Source organism: Manis javanica, chromosome 11 (assembly GCF_040802235.1).
Source record: "Manis javanica isolate MJ-LG chromosome 11, MJ_LKY, whole genome shotgun sequence".
Taxonomy (NCBI): domain Eukaryota; kingdom Metazoa; phylum Chordata; class Mammalia; order Pholidota; family Manidae; genus Manis; species Manis javanica.
Window position 1 is genome coordinate 21734142 of NC_133166.1, and position 20979 is coordinate 21755120.

General features: G+C 50.0%; 1 protein-coding gene across 4 annotated transcripts in view; it reads right to left on the minus strand.

Annotated features, from left to right (window-relative positions):
• The window catches only part of P2RY6 (pyrimidinergic receptor P2Y6), a 33991-nt gene extending 24253 nt beyond the window's left edge, over positions 1 to 9738 (minus strand). For 3 of the 4 annotated variants that reach the window (XM_017646715.3, XM_017646716.3, XM_017646717.3), the window contains exons 1-2: positions 9626 to 9738; positions 753 to 911 (exon numbers count right to left, since the gene is read on the minus strand). The gene's annotated coding sequence lies outside the window, so the exon portion shown is untranslated. The remainder of the gene's footprint in view (positions 1 to 752; positions 912 to 9625) is intronic. The other variant, XM_017646720.3, reaches the window with a different exon arrangement.
• Positions 9739 to 20979: the final 11241 nt, after the last annotated feature.

The following is a 20979-nucleotide window of genomic DNA, read 5'->3' on the forward strand; positions in this document are numbered from 1 at the left end:
CTCTTTCTGAACTGGCTTAGGACCCATTCTAGACCAGGCGAGAGACATGGATCCTAGGCATCTTCAAGAGGCCAGTGGCCATCTCCAGGGCTGTGCTGCCTCAGACATTCCCCCCCCACTGTGGTGCCAGCAGGTGTTGAATGGCACCAGAGACCCCAGAAACGTTTTAAACCCAGCTCCCTCCAGATACACTCACTGACCCTGCTTCGCCTCCTGTTAGCAAGTCATGCTTGGACCCGGAGACCCATCTTCCCCCTGGTCACATGGGGTCAGCTCCAGGCTTGTGATTCAGCTGGGATAGCAGCAGCAGGAGCTCCCTGAGGGCCTCCTCTGAGCACTGGCCCCAGCCTCCTCCACAGGGAACCTCACAGTATACAACACTTAACAGTTTTCAAATACTCAGGGAGAGGTCACTGTTACCCCCATTTTACAGAGTAAGAAATGGAGGCCCAGAGAGGGAAAGGGTCTTGGGCCACCAACTCAGGCCCACAAGGGCCCTGGTGCTGCCTGCAGCCTTCTACTCCTCCACAGTGACCCAGCCCAGCGCAGACGCCTCCACCACCTCCACCCTCCCGCTGTGCAGCCTGTAGGCTCTATGCACAAGACAGGCAGGCGAAAGGAGGAGGATCCCGAGTCAGCTCCCCTACCCACTCCGGCTTGTGATGAGCCACAGCGGCTGCAAGTGGACTTTGTGGAGCTCCGAGAGGAGGCAGGAGCTGGGGCACCTCTGGGCTTTAACCCAGGACACTTACCAGGAGTTGGTGAGCTCCACCTTGGGCCGTGAAGTGCTGGAGTAAATTCTGACTCCTGGAGCAATCCCTACTGATGGCCAGTTCCTGCGCCAGCCACGAGCTGTCACGTGTATGTCTCACAAAAGTCCCCAGAGGCAGCAGATGAGGAAACTGAGAAATCTGAGGAGGGGAAGTAAGTGGCTGCAGCACAGAGCTGCAGGCATGCAGGGCTGGGACCCAAATCTCAAAAAACATTCATGCTCAAGCCCCCAACACCAAGGCCGCCTCAGCCCCTCCGCAGCCACAGGCAGGCACTTGGCCCTCGGAGTGTGCGACCTGCGCAGTGGGTGTCATCCGTGCAGCTCTGAGGGCTGTTGGGAGGATTGTGTGAGATAACATTTAAGGACCAGGGCTTGGCACAGGGGAGGCAATCATTGATAAGCATTTTTCTCCTCCTCTCCACCCCACCTCTCAGTCCTCTCCTGGCCTTTCTTAAGTCTGGAGAGAGTCCTGGCCCTGATCATTGCTGCCAAAGGGAACAATTAACCTGGATTTCTTAGCAAAGCCGGGGACTTCCAGGTCCATTAAGGGAAACTGAGAACCCAAGATTAATGGCTGTGTTGTCTGCGGCTCTGGCCTCAGATGCTCCCCCTCCCACTGGAAACTGAGGATGGCTCTTTAGATTGAGGGTGATTTGAGGGGGAAAGGCTGAGCCAGGGCCACTGTCCCCTCCCCAGCTCCAGTCCAGCCTTGAGGCAATCAGGGAGACTCTGCCTCAGCCAGTGGAGGGCCTGGGCTGGCCTTCTCCCCTTACTTAAGATTTGTCCTCCTCCTTCTTTACAAGGTCTTATTGGGCAGCTACTCTTTGTAGGTAATGTTCAAGGCACTTGAGAGCACAAAACAAAGCCGTTGCCCTTGTAGGTCTGACATTCTAGCAGGGGAGATAGTCTATTTTAGTTAATGAGTAAGTATATAGCACGTCAGGTAGTAAGACAATAGAGAAACAGAAGGGAGGGTAAGGGGCAGAAAGCCAGGGGCTCCGATCTTAGTCAGCCTCCACAGGCGCCCTCTGGATTCACTAGGCCCTCTTCTCACAACACCACCTCCTGCCCAGCCTGGAGGAGACCCCAAGTCTGAACCCCCACTCTGTGCCAGGTCCTGCCTCAGTGGATCTCAGCAGCAGGACAGGGCTCCCCTGGGAGAGGCCCCCAGCTCAGGACCCCCAGAGCATGGTGCATCCTGAGCCTGCCTTCCATCACAGCCCAGCAGAAGCCCTCTGCAGGCTCAGACAGGGAGTCACCCCCAAGCTATCCTCAATGTGCCATTGTTGAGAGGGTGCTGGGCCCAGAGAGGGGCAGGGACTTGCCTGGGTCACACAGAAAGGTAAAGGTGTCCTTGTCCCCCCTCCTGCCTTCTCCTCTGGCGTGTACATAAGAGCCGACTAAGGGCTGAGCCTCACCACAGAGTGCTGACTTCAGAGGGGCCTGCCTGTGCCCTCAGCCAGTTTCTGGTAAATGAGTGTGAAGTGTTCCTCCCTTGGGCCCACCTGGTGGTCCCAGCCTGCCCCATCCTTCCAGCTCTGAGAGGTCAAATTCCCATCTTCTAAGCCCCAGGAGGCTGAAACCCCAGGAGGCTCCCAAACCCAAGCTTGGGAGACTAGAGTTTTGCTTAACTGTGCCTCATCTTGCTGTGTGACCTCAGGCAGGTCCCATCCCTCCCTGGGCCTTGGTTCCCTCATCTGTCAGATGGAGGAAATGACAGTACCTGTATCTCGGGGCTGTCATGAAGAATGAGCAAGACACTGAAAGAAGGCAGTTTTCAGACTTTATACTCAATATCCCTGCCCTTCTGAAAAGCAGTCTCCTCACATGTGTAGGGGTCTAAGGCACCCCCAGTGCAGGCCCTGGACCCTTGATGGGAGATAAGTGTGAAGCCCAGAGAACCAGTTCTACAGAAAGGCCAAAGCCACCTCTACTCTCAACCAGCGGGTCAGCACTGACAGGAGAACCTCTCTGCCCCTGTGGTGAGAAGGCGAGTGGGGAGGCACAGGAGGGCCTGGGCTGCGAGGGCTGGGAGGGCTCATTTCGGGAGGAGAAGGCCAAGGCCTGCCGTGACTCTTATCTCACCCATCCCCTACCCCAGGCCCTCCAGGCTGGGAAAGGCTGTCATTACAAGGATGTCTGATACACGCATGTGTGCCTGGGGCAGGGGTGTCAGCCCGGCGTGGCTCTGACCTGGAAGATGCACACGTATTCACAGGGCACACGTTTGGACTTGCACCCTTGTGTATATGGCACATTTGTGCGTCCATGTGAGTGGCCCTGGAGTGTGTATGTTTACACACATTTGTGCATGTGTCTCTGCATGTGGTATATACGTGCATATACGTGCCCACTCCTGGGGGGCCCACAAACCCCCAGTTCACAGGCTTTGATCTGTCAGGCTTTCCAGTCCTTGCTATAATCCCAGGCAGGCCCAGATGCCTCAGGAGATTTATGGGGTTTCTGGTCAGTGCAGGCTCTCGATTTTCCCCAGGAACAAAAGCAGCTACACAAGAAGAGGAGGAAGGCTTAGAGGATTAACTCAGGTGCAGGCTAGACTGAGCGCTGGGTGCAGGCTCCTCACGGTGGCTGTGTGCCCAAGGCCAAAGCCCTGCCTCCAGGATCCTCAGACCCTTTGCTGCCTCTGGGCACTGACACTTCCACAGTCACCCTCTTGCCCTTAGTCACCAGCAGGAACCCCTCAGCTCCATACAATAGTCAAGCACTTTGCAGTTTAAACTAACATGTCTTTATTGGATGACGGGACCACAAACTGGCCAAACTGACCTTAGAACCCTGCCTCCAGAGGCTCAACGCCAAGCAGCCACTGCCAGCTGGGTCTCAGAGTCCCCCTCCTGGCCTTGAGCTGGACTCACAGTGCAGCACTGGCCACTCCATTGGGTGAGTCTCACCTTGTCCTGTACGTTTGTTTCCCCAGCTATAGAATGAAGCTATTCCTGCCCACATGAGCTGGGCACTGAGAAGGGTCTCTGTGGTCTGTGATGAGCCACTGGCAGCAGGAACCATGTCCTCCATCCCACTGCCCATTGGCCCCTTGCTGCTCCCAGGGGCCAGAGGGGAAACACTACTCTCAGCCCTCAGTCTGAAACTGGAGACCTCCTGGTCCCAGTCTGAAGGAGACTCGGTGCTCTGGGATTCCAAAGAGGGTAGGTCCCACTCAAGCTGGTAGGCAGTGTGCTTGGCGGCCTCCTCAGGTTGGGGAGGCTGGTATCTCTTGCTGTGCCTTAAATTCCCTTCTCTCAACCTGGGCACTCATTCTGTCCAGAGTCTGGGGTCTGCCATTTCCCACCATACATAGGAAAGCACAGAGGAGCCACAGAGAAATGGCAGAGGAAGGAGCATGTGTCTGACAGTGCAACCCCACACTGGCATGCATGCAGCACACCCAGACCTGAGCACGGCCCCATGTAACCCCCGTAGGTCCACACATGTGCACATTCCTAGGCACCTGCCACACGTGGGAGCACACTTCCCGTCATGCACACATACCTACATAAAAGCACACCCATGTGCTGCCCAGCATATATGGGGCTCTTGCTCAGCTCTGCAGCAAGTTTCACACAAAGAACTTTCAGGATCAGGAAAGAGATGGAAGGGGAAGAGCTGAGTCCTTGGATACCCAGGTCCTGCCTCAGTCCCTCCCGAGAAGACAAGGTGTTCCCCATGCACGGATGTTTGTCCGGCTTGGCTTCTCCAGCCATCCCACACAGGCCCTGGCCAGAATGCTCAGAAAAATCAGGTAAAGGTCCCTTCAGGAGTGTGGTCTTGGACTGCCTGGCCCTATGTCACCAGCTCAAAGGGAGGCCTTAGACTAATCAATCACTCTGGATTTGGCAGCTTCAAGGTCAGAATGTGGGAAAGAGGAGTTCTAGAGGGAAGCCAGCCACGCCCCCAGAGCCCTTGCATTGCTTGTTTGGTTCATTTACTCATTCAATCTCTGTTGAGTAAGCTCTTCTGAGTGTCAGCAGCCTGGTGATGAAGAAAATCTCAGTCCTTGTCTCAGCCTCTGCTTGGAGTCCAGCCTCCTCAGAGCTTCAGGATGGGGTGGGCAGGACAGCAGCCTGAGGCTCCTCCATTCCCATCTGGTCTCCTCCTTGGATCCCAGCCACAGCCTGGCGTAAGTCTTCATGGTAAAGATTGAGGTGTGTACTTTGCTCTGAAGCATTGGCATCATCTGAGAGCATGTTAGAAATGCACCCTGAGGCCTTATCTCGACTTACTGAATCAGACCCCCAAGGGATTCAGGCATACATCGACATTTGAGAAGCACTGCCATAGAACATTCCAGGAGAGCCAGCCCCCCTTCCTGTGAGCCCTCCCAGGATGGTAAGGCCCATTCTGGTAATACTGGTATTGGCAAACACACCGTGCTCACCACATTGCTCATACTATCCCACTTAATCCTCATACACCCAATATGAGGTAGGTATTATTCCCATATTACAGACGGGGAAATAAGGCACCAAATAGTTAAGTAAGGTTCATATAGCTAGTGGTATCACAGGCAGGACTTGAACACAATGTTTTGAACCAATACTCTGCCCCATTCAGCAGCAGTATCTCCATGAATGGGTAGGAGTCAATGTGCTGAAAGAAGCAGTAAAGAAAAGTGAAAAATCTAAGGAGCCCATGGACATCTTCATAAGAATTCAGGAAATACCAGATTTTACTTATTCATTTCTTTGGAATTTACAGTTCTGTCCATAATGGGCTGGAGGCAGCTCAGACAATAGCCATATATGACACATGATCCTACTAGAGACAGGGCAGGAAAAATGGTAACAGAAACCAAGACTCAGATGGTGACTGAGCTTCCTGGCAGCCAAAGGAAAAAGGAGGAGAAGAAGGATGAGGCTGCAAGTGGGGAGGCTGCGAGGATTCCTGAGCTGGGCCTAAGTCACAGGAATGGAGACAAGGGACCAATGGAGAGATATTTGGAAGGCAAATTCAATGGGGTTTGTTAAATGAATGGGGAAAGTGAGGAAGAAGGAGAAATGAGGGAAGCAGCCCAAGATGCACCCAAACCCTTCCCTCCCACCTGGATGTCTGGAGGACAGAGAGCCCACAGGTAAGAACTGGGCATAGCACCTTACAGAGTAGGTGCCTGGTAAATGGGTGCTACCTGCCTTCTCTTCATTTGTGCCAATACCCACCCAAATGTGGGCCACTCCCACTCTCACCCTGCTTCACACAGCCTGAGGGCCTGGGACTTTCCTGGCCTCCATTCTCCACCAACCTCTCGCGGGGGGTCCTGCTCGCCACCCCAGCCTCCAGAACTGCTGCTCCTGAAGCTACAGTTCCTTCCTTCAGTCACCAGCTCAGGGGTTGGGGGTGATGGCAGGGAGAGAATCACGGAAGGCATCCCATGTGCCTTGCCCTGGCTTGGCGAAGCTGGTAGTGCAAGGCACAGGGAGTCCCCACGCCCCACCCAGTCTCTTACACTCTCGGCCAATCACTCAGTTCCTTTAGTTCTCAGGTCAATTTCGGACACACGGGCTGGGGCTGTGCAGGGAGGAGAGGAAGTGAGTTCACAGCCCTGGTGCCTTGTGCTCTATCTCCACCTCTCTTCATCTGACCACTCATTTCTTCATTCACTTCTCGCTTACTCAGCTAATGCTTATAGACAGGGCCCAGGACCAGGTGTTCCACGACCGTGCAGATGTCCTCGGTGGTAGGAAAGAGGGGACCAGGAGCTTTACTCCTGGATGCCAGTTTGCCAGATGAGGAAAATGAAGTCTGCAGAGGGAAAGTGACTTGTCCGTAGTCACATAGCTGAAGCCAGGACTGGCTGTCAGCCCACACTGAGCTCAAACATGGCTGTGCATGAATGGCGCTGTTCTTGCTAACACCACAGGAGCCTTTTCTACAGCCTAAGGTGCTTGGAGAGTCTTGGATGGAATGAGGTTTGCCTTTGGGGCCTCCTCAGCCACATTTCTTACTCTCTACCTTCTTCCTCTTCATGTCCCCTCCAGAAACTCAGTGATCTCACAGTTCCGTCATCCTGAAGGCATGATGACAACCCCAGATGCAAACATTCCCTCTCCAGGGCCACATTTCCCTGAGAGCCATGAGTTACTCCCAGCACCCCCACTGCCCTGAGGACGAGGGGCCTCTGGGCTGGTCCACCCCCAGGAAACATGTGGCCATTTTACCAAGAACCTTTTCTCAGCCCAGGGGAATGGCTCCAATGGCTGTGGCTGGCTATAGTGGGAACTTTCCTGGGGCTTTTCAGATTTTGCAGATGTAAACTCTAGTATACCATCCCTGGTAGTTTATAAGCTTCAAAGTGTCAGACTGCCAGAGCCAGGGTCAGAATCCTTGCACACTCAAGCTGGAGTCAGGGACTGTTACAGCTGGAGCACAGAAAGTTAGAGTTTGGCTCATAGATTTTTAGAATGTTTGAGCTGAGATTATAGACTTATAGGGCTAAGGCTGTAAAGTCATAAATAATTATAGCTGGAATTGTGGATTAAAAGGAATGGAGAACGGAAGTGACGGCAGTATCACTTTGTCCCACCTCCCTGACAGCCTATGAGAGAGCTGGCTTTGTCACCCAGCTTGTCAGCGCTGGGTCAGGCTCCCTGCTGCCCCGACCTCTGGAGCAGCATTCAGAGCCTCTGCGGCCCAACACTCCTTGCCTAGGGACAGTGGGGACAGTGGTCTGCCTCTCCCCTGGCCCTGGCCTTGCCGCCAGCCCATCACAGCACCCTGCCACCATGGGATATATTTAGGTGCCCTCCCTAAATATGTTTCCACAGCTCCCAACACTGCCTTTTATGTCCCCTCCTCCTCTGAGGCCTCTGGGCACCTTCTCCAAATTACCCCAGTGAAGTCACCAGGAACAAGGGCTCTTGCTCTGCCAACACAAATGTTTCCCCCCCCAAAATGAAGCCCAGCCTAAGGGGTCTCATGGCCCACTTCAGCCTGGAGCTCAGACCCACCTGCTCGAACTCTGACCTACCAGCTTCCCTCTAGCTCTCAGGGCCTGCCTTGGTGCAGGGACCAAACATCCCTGATCCTGCACTTCCTGACCTTCCTCATTCCAGGCAGAGGACGTCCCTGCCCCTACCCCTGCCAGGCCCCAAACACGCACACACACTCAAGGGCACAGGCTAGCATTTTTCTGCTCCTCCTGTGTTTGTCAGGAGAGAGGGGTCTCTGTCCAGGCCCCACAGCTGCCCCACACTTCTCTCCAGCGTCCCTCCCATGCTCTATCCTGGGCCTTGCCAGAGACTTGGTATCTTTCCTTTTCAGACTATGTCTTCCTGGGAGCCAGAGAGTCACTGAGAGTTCACAGTGATGGAGCCTGGGATAGGAATGGACCCCCAGACATACTGAGATCGGAGGCTCTTAGATTCCCACCTGCCAAGCTCATGGGAGGTCTTGATTCTGTGGAAATTGGGGTTCCTGGGGTGGGCACAGACCACTCATGTAGGGCTCCATCACTATCATCGCAGTTTAATCACCAGCTGTTAAGGGCTAGAGATTGTACCAAGCACTTTATATGCAGGATCTTAGTCTCACAATAACCCAACAAGGCAAATATACTAACATCTTCATTTTATAAAGTAAGAAACTGAGGTGCAGAGAGGTTTTGACCAAGGTCCTATATGTAGAGAGTGTAAGAGCTGTGATTCAAACCAAGCCTGGATAACACAGCCACCTCGACAGTCCTGGATGGTGGCCTGCTATGGGAACCCCTTCCCTGTGGTTCCCTGGGCCCGGCAGCCTCTTCCTGCCCTGCCAGCAGAGAAAAGGTGAGAATCTCACTGATGGTCAGGGCTCCTCCCCAGAGGGCCAGCCCCCCTGCCCTTGCACTAGAAGTGACCAAGACAGACCCCACCACAGTCCCTCTGTGTGGAACACACCCCCATGCCACTGTGACCCCTTCCTGCACACAGAGTGCCCACGGCCACACCCAACTCCAGTTTCCCACAACACACCTGTGCTGCATACATGTGCACACAGCACGACCACCTACCAACCACTGATTTAAGTCCTGCCATCTCAGTTTGGAAAACAGGCAGGGGACTTCTACTCCACAGGTGGCAGAGGGCTCCCACTGCTGGATAAACCCAGCTGATCACCAAGTCTTGAGTTAACTAACTGCATGGTAACTTTCCAGAACAATATTATTATGCTAAAACAAATGCAGAAATATTATAGAGGGAATGCAAAATCCACATGAATTCTGAAGATTAAAAAATGATATTTTAAAAAAGCTGTGTGTGTGTGTGTGTGTGTGTGTGTTTGGGACTGGTTGCATTTCCTCCACCCAGACATAGGCTGAGCTTTCATTCTCCCAAGCCCGTAGGCGTGCTGGGTGGAAAAGTCAGAACCGCCCTGGGTCATGCAAAACGTTGTCAGTGACTATGGCTGCACAAATGTGTCTCATCTTCCATTACCTGGCTCAGCACACCACACAGGGCCATGGGTGTGCCACACACAGAGCACACATTTCACAACATGCACAACGCACATGTAGGCATGGCACCAACACACAGTGTGCCCACACTGTGGGCACACATGTGGAGCCACTGGGTTACTCTGACAGAAGTAGAGAGGTACCACACCAACTGCATGCAGACACACACCACAATCCACTGGACACATTGGACACCATGCACACTCCACACACTAATGCACACAGCCCAGCACACATGCACTGCTTACACTAATCTCTCACACACTGCCCACATCTCTCTCTTTCACTGTCTGTCACACACACACGAACCCCACCCGGCCAGGTACGCCAGCCTGGAGAGGTCAGGCCTACCCCGTACCCCGCACCCGCACCTCCTGCCCCTCGTGCCCACCCGGCACAGCCCTCACCTGCGGCGCAGCGCCCGTTCGTTCGTCTGTCTTGCTCTAGCGCTGGGAGGCGACCCGCACGCTGAGGGGCAGCGCAGACAGCGGCTGTAGCTCCTGCCGGCGTCTCCCGCGCCGCCTGAGCCGAGGGGCGGGGAGGGGGTGTGGCCGGGCCGGAGGGCACCCACGTCCGAGTCCCGCCCAGGCAGGACCGGCCGCGCTGCCGGCCAGGGGCACCAGGGAGCTGAGGTATGAGTCCGGAGGAGACGTGCTCCAGGCTGGGACCCAGGGCCCCGGTTCCCTCACGACTTCTACCCTTCCCTGGCCTCAGTTTCCCTCTTTGTATTGGGGGCTTAAGTGGTGATTCCTCACGTCTTTTTGGCTCTGACATTCTACAGTTCTGGGGTGGTAGAGGAGAGGAAGGGATACTAATAAGTGTTATTTCTTGAGCACCTCCTATGTGCCAGACACCACGTTAGGTGTTTTAATAGATTACCTCATTTACTCACCAGAGCAATTCCAAAGGTATTCTTAACCCCATTTTACAGGCGGCACAGAGGAATGAAGTGACTTGCCCAAGATCACACAGCTGGTAAGAGGCAAACCTGAGCTCTGAACCCAGGCAGTCTGATTCCAGAACCCCACACACCACACACTACTGCATATGATGTGGGTCAGTGGTACTTTGCACACCATGCCCTGCTCTGATCCTCCCTCATAACAATCCCCAGAGCTTGGTGGTACAAGTCAATTTTACAGATCAAGAAACTGAGGTTCGGAGAGATTATTTTACCCCAGGTCACCCAGCTCGTGGGACATCCCCCTAAAGATGGGGGTTCGGATGGGAGTGATGCTGAGGATGGTGAGGGCCAGGGTAATGTAATGGGACAGCACCTGGTGCATAGCTGATGCTCAGCAGTGTCAACATTCCCCCAGAATGTCATTCTCCATCCCTTCTTTTCTTTTATCTCCTAAGATTTGCGGACCAGACCTCCATTCCCCTTGTCCCTGAAACCTTCCCTGGCCTGTAGCCCTCAGATAGGCCAGCCCGCCCTCTTGGCTACCACTGCAGTTTTCTTTATTCAACAGTTATTGAGTTCCTACTATATGTCAGGTTCTGTGCTTGGCACAGGATTCTCGCGAACAAGACAGTCCAGATAGCAGTGGCCTCGTGGAATTAATTTATAATCTGGTGGGAAACACAGATGTTGAATAGTCGCACAAATTAATATATCATTACACACTGTGATAGGAGCTAAGAAGGAAAAGTAAAGAACTAGATGAACGATTGTAATGGGGGGAGGCATCTAGTTTAAACTGAGAGATTTGGGGAGATTCTCCAGAGGAAGTGCCATTCAAGCTGAGAACAGAGTAAGGAGCTGGCCTCAGCTGGTGACAGTGAGGGGAAGAGAATTCCAGGCAAAGGGAGGTGCACGGAGGGCTCCAAGCAGGAAAGAGTTTGGTACATCCCAGGAAATGAAGCACAGCCAGGGTGTGGGGTGCCCCACAAGCCAGGAGGCATAGTTGGAGATGTGGCTGGAGAAGAAACAGCCAGCAGGGTGTCGTGGGGGCCACATGGGGGTTCTTGACACTGTCCGTGGAGTGACTTCCTGTGTACTCCTTCAGAGGCACAGAGGTCACTGAGTTCTTGGAGGGGCCTGGGGGTGCTTGGGGCAGAGAATAGATATGTGGGCGGACCACCACAGAGGAGCAATTCCTTCAAGACAGCTGGCAGGGAAGGGAAGAGGGGGGCACTAACTGGAGGGGCTGGCTCCAAGGCAGGGCTCAGGGAGAAGCAGGGCCTGTGGCAATGGTCAGGAATTTGGCCTTTGTCTGAACAGCCTTGGGAGTCACCAAAGCATTTAGAGCAGCTGAGTGACATAATCAAATCTCATTTTAAAGATCTCTCTGGCTGCTGGTTGGAGAATGAGGAATGGATGGGAGGGATAGGGTGGCGGCTGAGACCCAGCTAGGAGACTGTTTCCTAGTTAGGGAGGAGATGATGGCGGCTGCCCCAGATATGGGGTGGGGACAGACCCACGGTGTTTGGTGTCATGAACTGTGGTTGTGGCCACATCTTCCTGAGGCAAGCCTTGTCTGGTTTGAGGAGGGGGAGGGCTGCTGCCAGCCCTTTGTGGAGAGAAAGTGTTTATCTGTGACTCAAGGGACACTGTCACCTAAGGAAGCTCTGTCCTTTCCCTTCATGGTGGCCCGTCCAAATCTTCTCCCTCCACAAGCCCTAACTCACCCACACCCCAGTCCTAGCTGCTGACCACCCCCCTACCTGACTCCCCAACTGGACAGAGGCCTGCTTTCTGGAAGGGCTCACTTATGTTCCTGCCCCCAGCTTCTCTGCTTAGCATTTCCCTCCCCAAAAGGTGGCTCATCTTTTACCTGAGGTGAAGGCTCCAGCCATGCCCCAGGTCCCCACAGCCGTCCTGGTCTTCCCTGCAAGCCTATCAACATGCCCCAGCTTCTCCCTGAGCCCTGCCTTGGAGCCAGCCCCTCCAGTTAGTGCCCCCCTCTTCCCTTCCCTGCCAGCTGTCTTGAAGGAATTGCTCCTCTGTGATGGTCCGCCCACATATCTATTCTCTGCCCCAAGCACCCCCAGGCCCCTCCAAGGACTCAGTGACCTCTGTGCCTCTGAAGGAGTACACAGGAAGTCACTCCATGGACAGTGTCAAGAACCCCCATGTGGCCCCCACGACACCCTACCTGGTTTTCCTCCTGCTTCCCCGACTCCTCCTGGAGCCCCACATCTCTGCTCACTGGACACATTCTCCTTAAATTATCCCCCAGTGTGCCGGACACTCACAGTCACTACCTCCAGGCCCCCAGCTCTCTGGACATCTCCTCTCCAGGAACTCAAGTGCCCTCTTCCCTCTGACATCTCCTCCATGTCCTCATCTCTGTGATGACACCCTCAGCTCCTGTCTGATCAGCCCGACACCTGTAGCTCTCACAAGCCAGACCTTCCTTTTGGCTCCCATTTTCAACAAACATTTATTGAATTCCTACTACATGCCAGAATTAAGGAAGGGCTTCTTAAACAACAACAAAAAAAGAAAAAAATCATGAGGGAAAAAATTGGTAAATGCAAGTATAATAAAAATTTTTAAGTTCTGTTAATCCAAATACACATACAGACACACACACACACACACACACACACACACACACACACATTTGAAAAGACAGACTACAGACAGAAGATAACTGCAGACTACAGACAGAAGATAACTACAGCACATGTAACAGAAAAAGGATTATCATTCAGCATATATAAATAATGCCTACATATCAATAAGAAAAAAACAACCTAGCAGAAAAAACGAGCCAAATACACAAAGAGAAATTTCACAGAAGAGAAAACGTACGACCAATACACATGAAAATATGCTCAACCTCGCTATCAATGAGGGAAATTTCAATTAAAACCACATTGAAATCCATTTCACACACATCAAATTAGCAAAAATTAAAGAGTTTGATAACACCCCCTTTGTTGAGGGTGTGGAAAGATGGGAACTTTTACGCACTGCTAGTGGGACTAGAAATTGAATACAACCAAGTTGAAGAACACCCTTCATGTAATGAGGACTCTTGCAGGTGTATAAAAATGTACATCACAGCATTGTATCTAAAGCAAACATTGGGAACAATCTAGATATCCATCAATATGAGAATGGAAAAATACATTTTTATGCAGGTATCCCTTGCTATGCAAACTCTCACTCTCCCGATATTTGTTACAATGACTTGAAAATATTTCACAAGCAGAAAATCTGACATAATGAAACTCAAGTGTTCATCAGCACGCAGCTAGGGGGACGATGTGGAAGAACCGCTCCATGACTCGGCTGTCCCCCCATAGGAGAGGGTCACATCGCATGCTAATGTCACATGAACTTACTTGATACAGAACTACTAACACCTTCTTCTAATTGTTAAGTGAAAACATCTTCTAAGAAAGTGGGAATGCCTGAGAAGAAAGTAGGTGAGCCTGAGAGGCCTGGAAAAACCCGTATATTAGAAGAAAATGTGGAAGTAATAAAGCTCATTGACAGGGCTGGACATGTGAAAGACGGAAGCACTGCCAGGCATACATCCTCCTCCATCACACACAGGAACTGTTCTGTGTGTGAGAAAACAGCAAAAAGAGCTTATCCAGTGTTAGATTATGAAGTAATCAGCATTTTAAATGCTTTAGGACTTCCTGCAGAGATGGAAATATCCTATTTCTGCTGTCCCATGTGGTAGCTTCTAGCCCCATGTGGCTACCAAGCACTTGAAATATACCCAGTGCAACTGAGGACCTGGATTTTTGACTTTTAATTAACTATGTTTAAACATAAGTAGCTTCATGTGGCTAGTACATTGGACAGCACAGCTTTATACTGTGAAGAAATCTGTGATTTATACTGTGATTATTAATAGTTTTGAGGAATTATAATGATATTTAGGAGAAATTAGTTGAAGTTTTTGGATGAGCTTGGAACATATTATTATTTTTGCAGGTTAAAAATCTGTAGTAGGAGCTTTCACTATCCACAAATGTGCTGTGAGGAATGGTCTGGTCCTGGTAATAAGGGATGGCTATATATTCATGTAATGGAATACTATACAGCAGAGAAAAATGAATGAACTAGAGCAATACACAGCAACAAAGTTAAATCTCACAAGTATAATATGACTGAAAAAACAAGTGTATAGAAAGATACAGTATGATACTGTCTTGTCAATGGGTTTCAGCCCCAGGCAAGTTCACTATGGATTCAAGGAGACCAAAAAATGACAATGAAATGTTCTTGGGATGAAAGGGTTTATACCCAACTTCATTCCCATGGTGGCAGGTCAATCACTAGAATCCTGTCCACTCAGAGTGAGTCTGCATGCAGCAAGCCAGTCTCTGCCTCTGGGCCTCTCTGACCCTGCAGCCGTCTCAGTCTCTGTCTTTGTCGCTGCCACCACTCGCCTCTGCTCTCCTGCAGCCATGAAGCCATGTCACCGTGTTGCCCAGAGCATTGGGCAGAGCTCTTTATATAGAGTCAATAACAATGTATTGCCCACACATGTGTAGTGAGCTAGCCAACCGGGGCCAGGTGAGAATCCTGGCCATAAGAACCTTCACTTTATTCACAGATACTGTGGACATAAAGTTTTAAAACACGGAAAATAATGATAAACTCATGTAGAAAGCATATGAAGACATGAATGGGAATGACCAATGGGGCAGAGGTCATCTTTAAGGGGGAGGAGGAGGCGAGATTGTAGGGGACATGCAGATAGCCCCTGTTTCTCTCCTGACTCCCCAATTCTCCTGCCTCCTTTGAAAAGACAGATAGTGAGCAGAGCCAGCACAGAGAGAAGTCACCTCCTCTCAGAAGTTAGGGCCCAGGGCCTTCTCTGGGCTCCCAAAGCCCTGATGTTGGCCTCTGATACTTCGGATCACTCTGATCCCATGTTGTCACTCTCTCCACATCTCTCCCTAACCAGCAGAGTTCTTCCAGGGCAGACACTGTCTGTTGTTCACCAGCCCTGTTTTCCCCTCACTTGGCACAATATTCTGTAAATATTTAAGTGAAGGAAGGCATATAGGTTTCTCTGGGAATTTAGAGTCATCACTATCTTTCATTTATTCCCTGAGCCCTGCTATATACCCAGGGGTGTGCAGGACACTGGGGATACAAAGATGAATTGTCTAAGACTAATGCCTTCAAAAAATGTCTGGTATAGAGAGAGGATAAATGAGAATGTGGTAGGCCTGAGTCATAGGAGCCCTAGGGGCAGGGGACACAGAGTAAGTAAGAGTGCAATTGTGTCCTAAGCTGAATGTTCAACAGCTGGAGTTATCTGGGTAAAATCAAGGCAGGATGTTCCTGGGAGAAGGGGCAGCACACCAAGACCTGGAGGTGAGAGAGAACATGGTGAATTCTGGGAAGTGTGAAGCTCAGTCCTACTGGAGAGTCCAGTGGAAGGGAGGAGTGGGACAAGACAAGGGTGCAGAGGGGGCAGGGGCCGGGTCCTGCAGGGCCTTGAATGCCAGGCTAGGAAGCTTGGTTTATCCTGAGGCCGATGGGAGCCATGGAAGGGCTTTAACTGGAGAGGGACATAATCAGAGGGGTGATTATACAGAGGGGTGATCTTAGAAAGATCGCTTGCCCTGGCCTCTGTATGGAGGGGCAGTGGCCAGCAAGGAGACTGGGCCAGTAGTCCAGGTAAGTGGCTGAGGTGGTGGGGATGGAGGAGGGGTGACAAATGAGTTGCTGATTAGAAGGTGGATTGTAGGGGTTTGAAGAGTTGGAATCAGCAGTACTTAGGCAGATTGGGGTGAATGTGAGGGAGACAGAGGGGGTGTCCTGGTTTGAGTTTCCCTGGAAGTCAACCCTGCGTCAAGGATTTAAATGCAAGTTTTTAGTTTGCAAGTTGATGCTGAGAAGCATCAGCAGGGGCTGGAGGAGTGAACTGCAGAAAGAAGGAAGCCAATCAGGGAGGTCAATGAGCATTTTACTGAGGGTCAAGGCCGTCAGGAACCACGTCAGGAAGAGGTGGCACAGAGCGTGCTTCAGAGATGTCCCATACCAGAGGGAAGGAAGCTATAGCATTAATCAATACCAGTCCACTGTGGTGGTTAAAGGCTGGCCACCAAACTTTCTGGCCCTTCTGGCCAAGTGTGATCCAATTGGTCAGAGAAAGTCCACGAACAGAGTCCCACTCCTCAGTGAGAAGGGGTGGGGTGTAGGGAATAGTGAGTCCTAGGGGCGTGGGCAGGAACCTGCTACAGCCCAGGGTGTACTCCCAATAGGTTGAGCCCCAGTTCTCCGAGATGGGAGGAGGAGGGGAATCGGGGTCAGAGTTGGGGAAGTGGCCCGACTTCCCCTTGGTGTCCTCCCCTCAGCCTTTGCCTTTCTCGCCTGCTTCATCCACTGTCCCCAGGCCCTCTTGTATATGCAGAGCCTCACGTGATTTCTATGGAGACTGTGGTGCAGCTCCTGGAAATGCCTCATCTGATTTGCTTTTGGTTTGATCTCTGCACCCACATCAAGGCAGGGAATATTGGCAGCTCTTTAATAAAATGAAATCCCTCACCCAGGGTTGGCAGTGGGCTGGAGATGCAAATTTGGGACTCACCAGTTTTATGTTTGGTTCTCTAGGCCATGGTGAGTGAGGTTGCTTAAGGGGAGAGAGAAGACAGAGAAGAGGGTTTAGGATGGAGCCATGAGTTAAAGGAGGGAAGAGGAGATGCCCTGGGATGAGGCTGAGGAGGAGCAGACAGATAGGTAGGATGAGTAGCAGAGCAGTGTGGTGTTGGTGAGGCCAAGAGGAGATGGGCTTGAGAGAGATGTGAGAGGGGTCCCAGGAGCCAGGCCTCAATCCTCCAGTCTCAGAAGAGGTCAAGAAACCCTCCATTAAATTGTGTCTGGTAGCAGACTTGCTGCCTCGTCTTCGGCTCCGTTCTCCTCCTCTCCCTCCCAGCCTCTGCCCAGGGCCTCAGAAGCCTTAGCAGCTGGCAGATGTCCAACGAGACCTGGAGCTAGACCAGCTGTGTCTGGCATTCCCAAAGGCTCCTGAGACTTCCTTGCCGCTGTCAGGCCTCAGCCTTGATGTGCATGCAGCCTCCTCTGAAGCCCCGTGCCACTCCTTCACCCCAGCCATGGTCCCAGGACCCCCCAACCCTTTCCTGGGGTTCAGAAGCCTCACATCACTCCTGTTGGCTCTGTTAGTCCAGCCGCCACAGCCAGCCCATGTTCTGAATAGGGCCATGGCTTCCTGGGAGTTCCTCCTTCACATTCCCACCACGTTCCAGCGGCCCAATCACATGTTAATTCACACATTCATGACCTGGGAGTTTCTGCCTTGGAAGCTCTTCCTCAGGTCTCTGAATTCCTCTTCTGCCTCCATGTACTTTGATGGGTGATGTGGGTGAGTCATTCTCCCTTTCTGGGTCTCAGTTTCCTCTACTACAAAATTCGGTTGGCAATCTCTGCCCTGCCCCCTTCCATGGCTGGCTCTGAAGGGTTCATACTTTGTAAATTCTGCTGTTTATACATGCTGCTCCGCCTCTTGAAATGCCAATCCTTTCATTATCTTCTTGCTGATCTTGTTCATCCTTCCAAGCCTACTACAAAACACGTGTTACCATTCATTTCATGTGTGTTGTGAGCCAGCATTGTGCTAAGTGTTTTACATCATTTGCACACAGAGTCTGAGTAGATACTCTAATTATTCCCATTTTACAGATGAGGAAACTGAGGCTTGGAGAGATGACATGACTTGCTTTAGGTTATACATCCAGGGCATATTGGTCAGAACTAGAACTCAAGACTTGGAGGCAAGACTTAGGCTTTTCTTTTCAGCCCAGCTCCCTCCTAGCACACTTGCACCCACCAGAGCTACTCCTGACTCAAAAGTTAACATGCATTAAAGGAACGTAGTGCCTGTGGTAAATGAGTACAGCTACTCATTCAGAAGGTGGATTGTGTGAAACTCAACTGTCTCTGGAACCTCCTTGGTCTCTGCAACAGTGCCTCTTGCAGGGGGACTGAGGAGGTAAAATCAGCACAAGGAGCAAGGAACTAAATTGCCTGAGAGCTGAGCCTTGAGATTGGGCAAATCTTTCAGTTGGTACCAACAGATTCCCTGTTCCTTTTAAATCAGACTTGTTGAATCTGAGGTATAGCCAGACATTACTGTTTGGTTAGTTTAACCTTCATAACAAAGGAAGAGTTGATGTTTTCATTCATTTCATTTCAGCTCTTTAAGAAATCAACAAATCAAAAAAAAAAAAAAGAGAAAGAAAGAAAAAAAAAAAAGAAATCAACAAATCAATAGCCAAAGATCAGAAATTACTTAGATACCTATTCATATGGGACTGGTTAGATATTATGGCTGTAAAAACAAAACAAGTAAGAGTTTATCTTACTGGTGTGGAAAACTTTCGAGAAATCTGCAGAACAAAGCTAGAAATATGTGTACAAAGATGCAGCCATTTGTGTATAAAGGGACAAAGGACACACAGCTTTTAGGGCTTGTATATGCATGTGACTGTCTGGTAAGATAAAGAAGAAACCATGAATAGTGACTATTTAATAGAATCAATGAGAGATAGAGAGACCCTCACTGTTTACCTTCCAATATTTTTTTGTTTGAACTGGGCAAATGCATTATTTAGTTGAAAATTAAATAAAAAAGAAACATCACTTTCTTAAATCAAGACACCATACTTAATAAAGCTGCCCCAAATGCTGGGGCTTGATAGTGTCCCATTATTGAGAAAAATTGAAAATTTTTATAAACAAAGCTTATATAGGGATTTACCATTTTATAATAGTTTGCATAAATTAATATATTAATCTTCAAATTAAGTCTTATATAGAACAGATAGTTTTTCCCATTTTTCTGGGGAGAGAACTGAGGCTCAGAGAGGTCAATGGTTTTGCCCAAGGTTACCCCATCTGTAAAGAAAGAAATGGAACTAGAGCCCAGGGGCCTGATTACAGGAACAACAGAAAACGCAGAGCAAAGCTCACACATTCACCTCACAGAATACCAATTACTCATAAAAAGGGGTTAATACTTCTGTCCTCCTGAGTGGTTTGAGGATTAACTGAGGTAAGGTATATATAAAACTCTCAGCACTGTGCCTAGCACAGAGTAAACAAACAAAACCTTTATTTATTGAAGTGTTTTATTTGAATACCAGAATGAGATGCTCCAATTCAACTGATATTTCTTGAACTCTCTATATGTCTGCCAAATAAACTAAGAAGGGGAGAAGCATTGGAAAATTCAAGGAAGTATAGGAGACAGTCTCTGCCTTAATGATGCTTATGGTCTTATTGGTGAGACAAAGCTTAAGCAGACCCTCACATCTTTTCTAGGAATACAGTTCATTATTGTCATTATTCAGCTGATTTTTCCATGCTAAACCTCACAGTAAAATTAAAAGCTGATGAACTACATACCCAACTTTATGTGCAGTGGTTTTAAATATCAAGTGACAAAATTCACAGTGAGAGCTAAATGTTGGTTTTTTCAGAATATTTGATGACATGTTAGATAATATTGCATAATGTTTATACCAGCAACCACCCTCCACCCTTTCTAAGTCCCTGAGTGCATGTCTAATCTTCTAATCACCCTGTATTAATGCTGTTTTTGTCATTAATGGCGCCAAATGGTGGTGGTGTCATATGTTCTTTGCATTGTCTAATGTTTTATTGTACTGATGTACACAATGCTCCCTTTAATTTCTGGCAATTTACAGATCAGAAAAAATACTAGCAGAGTCATGCTGTACTTCACTGAAAATTATCACATAAGAAACAACAATAAACAAATTGTTCTTCAGAGTTTTTTTTTTTCCCCCAAGTTTGAGAATAAGGGGATGTGATTCACATCTCAAAGGGAAAAGCCCTGACTTCCCTCCCTTGTGGAGGGGGCCACAAATGTCCTTACTCACCAGGGAGCTTGACTTGTGAGGAAATACCTCTACCTGCCACCATTTGAAGACATGGCTGGCAGAAGCTCTTAGATGTTGCCACTCCTGGAAGCAGACAAGAAAGGCCAGAATAACAAAGGAAGCAAAAGTAGCTAGAATAATAGACCAAGAGCAGGAGGACTTGGGTCCTTGAGCTGCTTACACAGGTTCAAAGAAAGGCATTTCATTGGAATCCTGCTGCCTCTTCCAGTAACAGAACCGATGAGAAAGAGCAATCTTCCAATGTATGTGGCCCTTCTGGGTCTAGGTAAGCAAGCTGTGGTGTTCAACTTTTCTCCAGGCAGCTTATGGACTCACAGTATATGTCCAAGATCTGGAGAAAAGCAGGAGACGAAGGAATCCCTGGCAGCAATGAAACATGTCTAGTGTATAAACAACTACACAGCCAAGTCTGTCTATAAGCAGTGCAAGAGGTGAGACATCAGAGAATGAGCCAAGATTACCTAAGTGCTGAAAAACCTATTTGAAGAAAAGACTGAACATTCTTCCTTAGAGATAATGAATGAAATCCCTCCATGAAGATGCCAATAACATAAAAAATGTGGATCTCCTTCCATGATCACTGCTCTCCTGGATTTTAACCAGCATTTTCCTTTTAACTCAGGCTTTAAATAGGGGATTCAGCATGGATCCCACACTGGTGCAGAAAACTCACCAGGTCAGAGAGCCTGTTTCCTAGACCCTGGAGAAGAAATGTTTAAGAAACATGAATGCTACTGACCCAGAGAAAAGAGGAATGGTATTGACGTGAGGGCAGCAGTTACTGTTTTTGATTTGCCTTGAGTGGACTGGAAGAAATGAAGACTGGGAACTGTGACACTGATGCCCACCATAATGAAAACTACCACCTCATTGTCACTGGTGTTGGTGCAGGATG